This window comes from Lepidochelys kempii, chromosome 1 (assembly GCF_965140285.1).
Source record: "Lepidochelys kempii isolate rLepKem1 chromosome 1, rLepKem1.hap1, whole genome shotgun sequence".
NCBI classification, from domain to species: Eukaryota; Metazoa; Chordata; order Testudines; family Cheloniidae; genus Lepidochelys; species Lepidochelys kempii.
The window spans coordinates 157,044,079-157,050,957 of record NC_136380.1 but is presented as its reverse complement, the minus strand read 5'-3'; positions in this window follow the sequence as shown (position 1 = coordinate 157,050,957).

The following is a 6,879-nucleotide window of genomic DNA, read 5'->3' as shown; positions in this document are numbered from 1 at the left end:
TGTGACTGCTGAGTAGGGTGAAAATTGCTAAAAAGAACATGGGATTATTATAGATTCCACCTCTTTCTTCCCCTCCCTTTTAAGACTTACAGATAGGTGAGCCAAAACAATCAGGTTCTTTGTATGGGGAAAGAAACAATCCTACTTCATAAAGCTGTGTGAGGGAATGACCTTACCAGATCTATAGGTCTACCACTTGGCTTGCCATACTTAACTTCTCTGAAATGGTTTGTTTTTGCTAAAGCTAGTTCTGCCTCAGTCTGGATAAGGATAGAGAGGTTATTTATCTCAGCATGTTGACCACTATGTGCACTTCTCCACTTAATATAGCTGCCAACTTGTCTGCATCAGAACCCAGCTTTCACCGCAGCCTTACGTTGCTCTAGCATATTGGGACTATGACCAATTGCAATTCACCCCTTTCACCTCCGTGATGGCACAAGTTGCACTTTCCATTGAACTAGAAGAAGAAGAAGGAGGGGGAAAGGTTTAGAGAGTGTAAAACAACAAGAAGATGGCAACCATCACACACCTGTATAGTAACAAAGTCCATTGTTATACAGGTCAATGTATAGGCAGTCAGGGCAAGCTTCTTCACGCAACACAAATAGGGAGGCAATGGTCAACAGCAACATTTTCCTCAATAGAAAATTACTGCTGAAACTTGGCAATGGGACTTGATTGGGAGGGAACCCCCATCCACATGGCTAAGGCCTATTGACCTAAAGGCGTAAGGGAAAATAGCAAAAACTCAAGAGTAGTATTTCAGCTATTACATGGGAAAGAAATTGGCAAAACAAGCAGGGAACATTCTAGCTCCATAAGGCCCAGACTTTTAAAAGGGACCTAATTTGGGATGCTTCAGCTTTCAGCTGCCCAGCTTTCAACACCAAGAGGCCTGGTGTTCAGAGATGCTGAGCACGCCCGACTGGGAAATTGATGGGACCTGTGAGTGCCCAGTAATGTGTAAATGAGTACCTCAAATGTCTTAAATTGGGTATGCAAAATCAGAGACCACTTTTGAAAACATGGGCCTGACGGTACAGGGTGCGGTGCTGCCAGGGATGCTCAGAGAAGGGAAGGGAGGAAAGTCTTGCTTTCATAAAGGCATAGTGTGCGGTTCCCAGCCAAGTACCTCCCTGGTGGGGTACAGGCTTCAACACAGACTGATGAAAAATCCTAGATTAGGGCTTAAAGAAATTGTACCTGCACCTACTAGCTGTGCTGCCATGGCCTCTGCAAGCTACACTATTGCAACTGAAAGGAATGGAGCAGCCGCGTATTGTTTGTCAATATTTTATAATTTAGTACAGTAAGCAAGCAATTTTATGGCCAATGCTTTTTTTAAAAAAATATGTATTACTAATTGTGTGAGATCTTCTCACCATTCCTGGCTTTGCTTTTATTTCCCCCTTCTCTCTTCCCTTGAATAGATCATTGTGCATCTCTTTCTGTTTGTGTCTTCAGTGTCTGTTTCCTCTCTTCTGTCACCCCTTCTGGCTTCCTTTCCCTCTACGTGTGTGTTCTATGCTTTCTTTCACTCCTTTCATTTATATCCCCAGCGTTAGGCAGCATGGTACTTCTCTTTTCTAAAGTCTCCCATCAATCCCTCTTGTGATCCCTCCCGTCTGAGTCCCCTTCTACATCCACACACCCCTTTCCTACACTCCCTCACCAGCCCCTTCTCATAAATGGGAAGTGAACACCGGCCTCCCTAGCTCTTGGGACAGAAGTGATTGCTGGTACTCTTAACAGGGTGCTGTTTCTGGATACTGAGGCAGGCAGAGACTCAGCAGCAAATCGTCACAGCTCCATTGACTTGGATGGAATTATGACAATTTACACCAGCTGAGGATTTACTCCTCTGTCTTTTCCCCCCAACTCAGAACCCTCTTTGACTGCTGGATGGGGAAGGCACATTGTCTCACTGTGCTCTTCCTACTCCAGAGATGCCTGGCTGGTCTGTGGATGGGTGCTGGGGATCTCAGTACTGCACCCCTCCCTCAGCCTCCTGGCTGCTGTGATTGGGAAGGTCTCTACTACTCGATTCTCCCCTCCACCCCCCATTTACATTTCTGGAATCCTTTCCTCTCCACTAATGAGCTCTGGTACATGCCTTTGAAGCTGCTCATCACATTCCCAAACAGCACTTGAATGAAACTGGCCTGATTCTTGTCATTCTTCACAGAGCTCTGAGTAGCAGCAGCGAGAGCAGACCAGACTCCTTCACTGTGCGACAGCTTGGTAAAGCTCAGAGCATCAGCAGAGGCACTGAAGCTTTCTGTGTAGCCTAAGGAGGACAGCAGTGTACTGGGTTAAACTCAGCCTCTATCTGGGTTTGTTTGCAAACATAAATGAAAGTTTAGATTCTGGAAAAGTTGGTGGCACTCATTCAAGACAATGCTTTATTTGTAAGGGGTGCATGGACTTTACCTGAGTGAAAAACAGGGCCAACACTGGGAAACTAGAAACTGAGCTTGGAAAACCCCAAAGGACCAATTTCAGTTCACTTACAAAAGAAAACACAATCTTGTTTCCGTAAAAGTTCAGACCACAGATATGGTCTCCAGCTGCATTCTGGTATTCCAACCACATGCATACACTCGGCATCTCAGAAGAAAAGGGCAAATATGCATTTCCTTGAGAGTAAACTACAAACTATTCTGTTGATGTGTCTGGTTCTTTATGGTAGGGCAGGGACCCAAAAAAATGCTTTTCTCAGAAAAATAGAAGGTCTGTAAATGAAATAGGAAGGGGTTGGACCCTGTTTGCATAGAGGTCATGGGCAGTTTTGCCATTCAAGCAAATGTTTTAAAATCAAAACTGAGAGTCCTACCCAATCCCAGGATTTGAGGAACTGGAGGTCTAAGAAAAACACCAGATTGAAGACCAGTCAGTGGAAAAGATGAGCCTGGAACTCAGGACTTTCTGACCTCCTGCCCTAGGCTGGAGTTGAATTCTGTGAACTTTGAATTTGTGGAATTGTTGAGAATAACAACAATACCTTTTGTCTTTTCTTGAGTTTCTGAGAAAATTTAGCAATCAGTTCAGACATGCTTTGGAACTTGCAGAGTGGAGCGTGACTCACTGAGGCCTAAGTGCATATACAGTACAATTTGTCGTCAATTGTAAAAACTGCTAGCAGTGTGCACCACATCCTATTGTGCTGGAAATGGCCCACCTTGATTATCATGCACAGTTAAGAGGGATTAAAAATAAATAGGGGGTTTCTAATGGAAATGCTCATACAACTTTAAGTGTTGTTATTCCTCCAGTTGTAATTCTTTGTTCAATTGGAGCTGGCAGGGTTGGTTGAAAGAGCACTGAAGATGATTAGGCAGAAAAATAAGGGTTAAATTTGCGTCAGTTGTCTAACTTGGTTCATGACCTTAATAACAAACAGTGCAAACGTAGCTATAGATTGGTGAAAGGAATGTTCATACAGTTGGGAAATTTGTTTGCCGGCGGTGTGAAGCTGGTCAAAAATGTTCTGACAGAAGTTTTTCCATCTGAAAAGTTGATTCAACAGAACCAAAACATTCTGTGGGAACATGCTGATTTTATTAATTCCACTCTCAACATTAATTGGGGAGGCTGATGGCCAGCTCACTTGCCAGACGGATTACTTGTGGGCTCTCAGGGTTCCCAGTATCCCTAAATCCCTGACTAGCTATTTCCCTGGGCTGGCCAGCTTCTCTGTTTAACTGGTCCTTCGCCTGCCTGCCAGCTAGGTCAGGCAGCCTACCTGCATACCAGGCAGGGAGAAGGCAAGTTTCAGTTCTCCTGACAGGGAATTTCTCTGGATTTACTTTCTTTACAAAAAAGAAAAAAGGGGTGGAGGTGGTGGTGGAGTTTTAGACTTTTCATACCAAATCAGGATAGTTCCCCCCCCCCAAACAAACAAACCAAAACCCTCATTTTTTCACAGGGAAGAAATTCTGTTTTCTGCTCAGCTGTATTTGGTAGTTTAGCAACAATAACCAAAATTGAAGTTGTGAGGGAAAAACTTTGGGGGTACACTGGCATATATTGCCATCTTCAATGACTTGCCATGATTTTTACAAGTTATAGGGAAACTCCTGTCTACTGCAGACATTAAAAATAAGAAACACACAATACATTATTTTAAAAGACAGCATTAATAATTCATGTTGTGTGTACTTTCACCACCAAATGAACTAAAATTCACTGGCATTTTATCAAACCAGCCTGCGAAGCCAGTTTACAATGAGATTCCTGATAAGAAGGTTCCAGCTGCCTTGTGGTTGGTCTGACATTTTATATTTATTATAAAGATTTTGGAACAATACAAATATTTACACTGTGATCTCCTGGCCTGATGTCTTCCTTTTTTTGACTATAATTTTAAAAAGTGGCATATTTTGACATGTTTTGGAACCAGGGCAAAATAATGAAAATGCTAATAGAGGATTCAATTGATAAAGAATTAAAGGATAGGAATATAACTAATGCCAGTCAACAGGATTTTATGAAAGTAGGTCTTGTCAAGCAAAGCTGATTTCATTTTTTGGTGAAATTACAAGTTTGGTGGATTAAAAATAACTGCGTAGATGTAATATGCTTAGACTTTTGTAAGGTGTTTGATTTAGTGCTGCACAACATTCCAGTTAAAGAATGGGCACTATACAATATCAGTGAAGCATACATTAAATGGATTAAGAAATGGCTAATTGACAGATCCCAAAAAATAGTTGTCAATGGGGAGTCATCATTGAATGGAGGGTTCTGCGGGGATTGGTACGAGGCCCAACACAGTGAAGACTTTTCATCAATGATCATAGAATCATAGAATATCAGGGTTGGAAGGGACCTCAGGAGGTCATCTAGTCCAACTCCCTGCTCAAAGCAGGACCAATCCCCAATTAAATCATCCCAGCCAGGGCTTTGTCAAGCCTGACCTTAAAAACTTCTAAGGAAGAAGATTCCATCACCTCCCTAGGTAACGCATTCCAGTGCTTCACCACCCTCCTAGTGAAAAAGTTTTTCCTAATATCCAACTTAAACCTCCCCCACTGCAACTTGAGACCATTACTCCTTGTTCTGTCACCTGCTACCACTGAGAACAGTCTAGAGCCATCCTCTTTGGAACCCCCTTTCAGGTAGTTGAAAGCAGCTATCAAATCCCCCCTCATTCTTCTCTTCCGTAGACTAAACATCCCCAGTTCCCTCAGCCTCTCCTCATAACTCATGTGTTCCAGTCCCCTAATCATTTTTGTTGCCCTCCGCTGGACTCTTTCCAATTTTTCCACATCCTTCTTGTAGTGTGGGGCCCAAAACTGGACACAGTACTCCAGATGAGGCCTCACCAGTCTACTGCAGAGGGGAATGATCACGTCCCTCGATCTGCTGGCAATGCCCCTACTTATACAGCCCAAAATGCCATTGGCCTTCTTGGCAACAAGGGCACACTGTTGACTCATATCCAGCTTCTCGTCCACTGTAACCCCTAGGTCCTTTTCTGCAGAACTGCTGCCGAGCCATTCGGTCCCTAGTCTGTAGCGGTGCATTGGTTCTTCCGTCCTAAGTGCAGGACCCTGCACTTACCCTTATTGAACCTCATCAGATTTCTTTTGGCCCAATCCTCCAATTTGTCTAGGGCCCTCTGTATCCTATCCCTACCCTCCAGCGTATCTACCTCTCCTCCCAGTTTAGTGTCATCTGCAAACTTGCTGAGGGTGCAATCCACACCATCCTCCAGATCATTAATGAAGATATTAAACAAAACCGGCCCCAGGACCGACCCTTGGGGCACTCCGCTTGATACCAGCTGCCAACTAGACATGGAGCCATTGATCACTACCCGTTGAGCCCGACAATCTAGACAGCTTTCTATCCACCTTATAGTCCATTCATCCAGCCCATACTTCTTTAACTTGCTGGCAAGAATACTGCGGGAGACCGCGTCAAAAGCTTTGCTAAAGTCAAGGAACAACACATCCACTGCTTTCTCTTCATGCACAGACCCAGTTATCTCGTCATAGAAGGCAATTAGATTAGTCAGGCATGACTTGCCTTGGTGAATCCATGCTGACTGTTCCTGATCACTTTCCTCTCCTCTAAGTGCTTCAGAATTGATTCCTTGAGGACCTGCTCCATGATTTTTCCAGGGACTGAGGTGAGGCTGACTGGCCTGTAGATCTGGAAGTAACTGTAAAATCACTTCTGATAAAATTTGTAGATGAGAAAGATTGGCGGAGTGGTCAGTGATATTGACAGACAAAACTAGATTGCTTGGTAAGCTGGGCCTAGTCACACAAAATGCCTTATAACACAACCAAATGCAAAGTTATACATCTGGTAACAAGGAATGCAGGTCATACCGATAGAATAGGGGACTGCAACCTGGAAAACAGTGACTGAAAAGGGTTTGGGGGTCATAGCGGACAACTAACTGAACATGAGCTCCTAGTGTGATGCTGTGGCAAAAAGGCGATATGATCCTTGGGTATATAAACAGGGGAGTTGTGAGTATGAGGAGGGAGGTGATTTTATCTCTGTATATGGCATTGGTGACACCAATACTGGAATATTACATACAGTTCTGGTGTCCACATTTTAAAAAGACAGCAGAAAAATTGGGGAGCCACAAAAATGATTTGGGGGCTGGAGACAAAGCCTTTTAGTAAGGGACATAAGGAGCTTAATTTGTTGAGCTTATCCAAAAGATCAAGAGGAACTTGATTACAGTGTACAAGTGCCTTCATGGGGAGAGAATACTGAGTTCTCACGGGCTCTTTAATCTAGCAGACAAAGGCAGAACAAGAACCAATGTCTGGAAGCTGAAGCCAGATACATTTAAAATGAGAAATTAAGCACAAATTCTTAAGTGTAATGGTGATCAACCATTGGAACAAACTA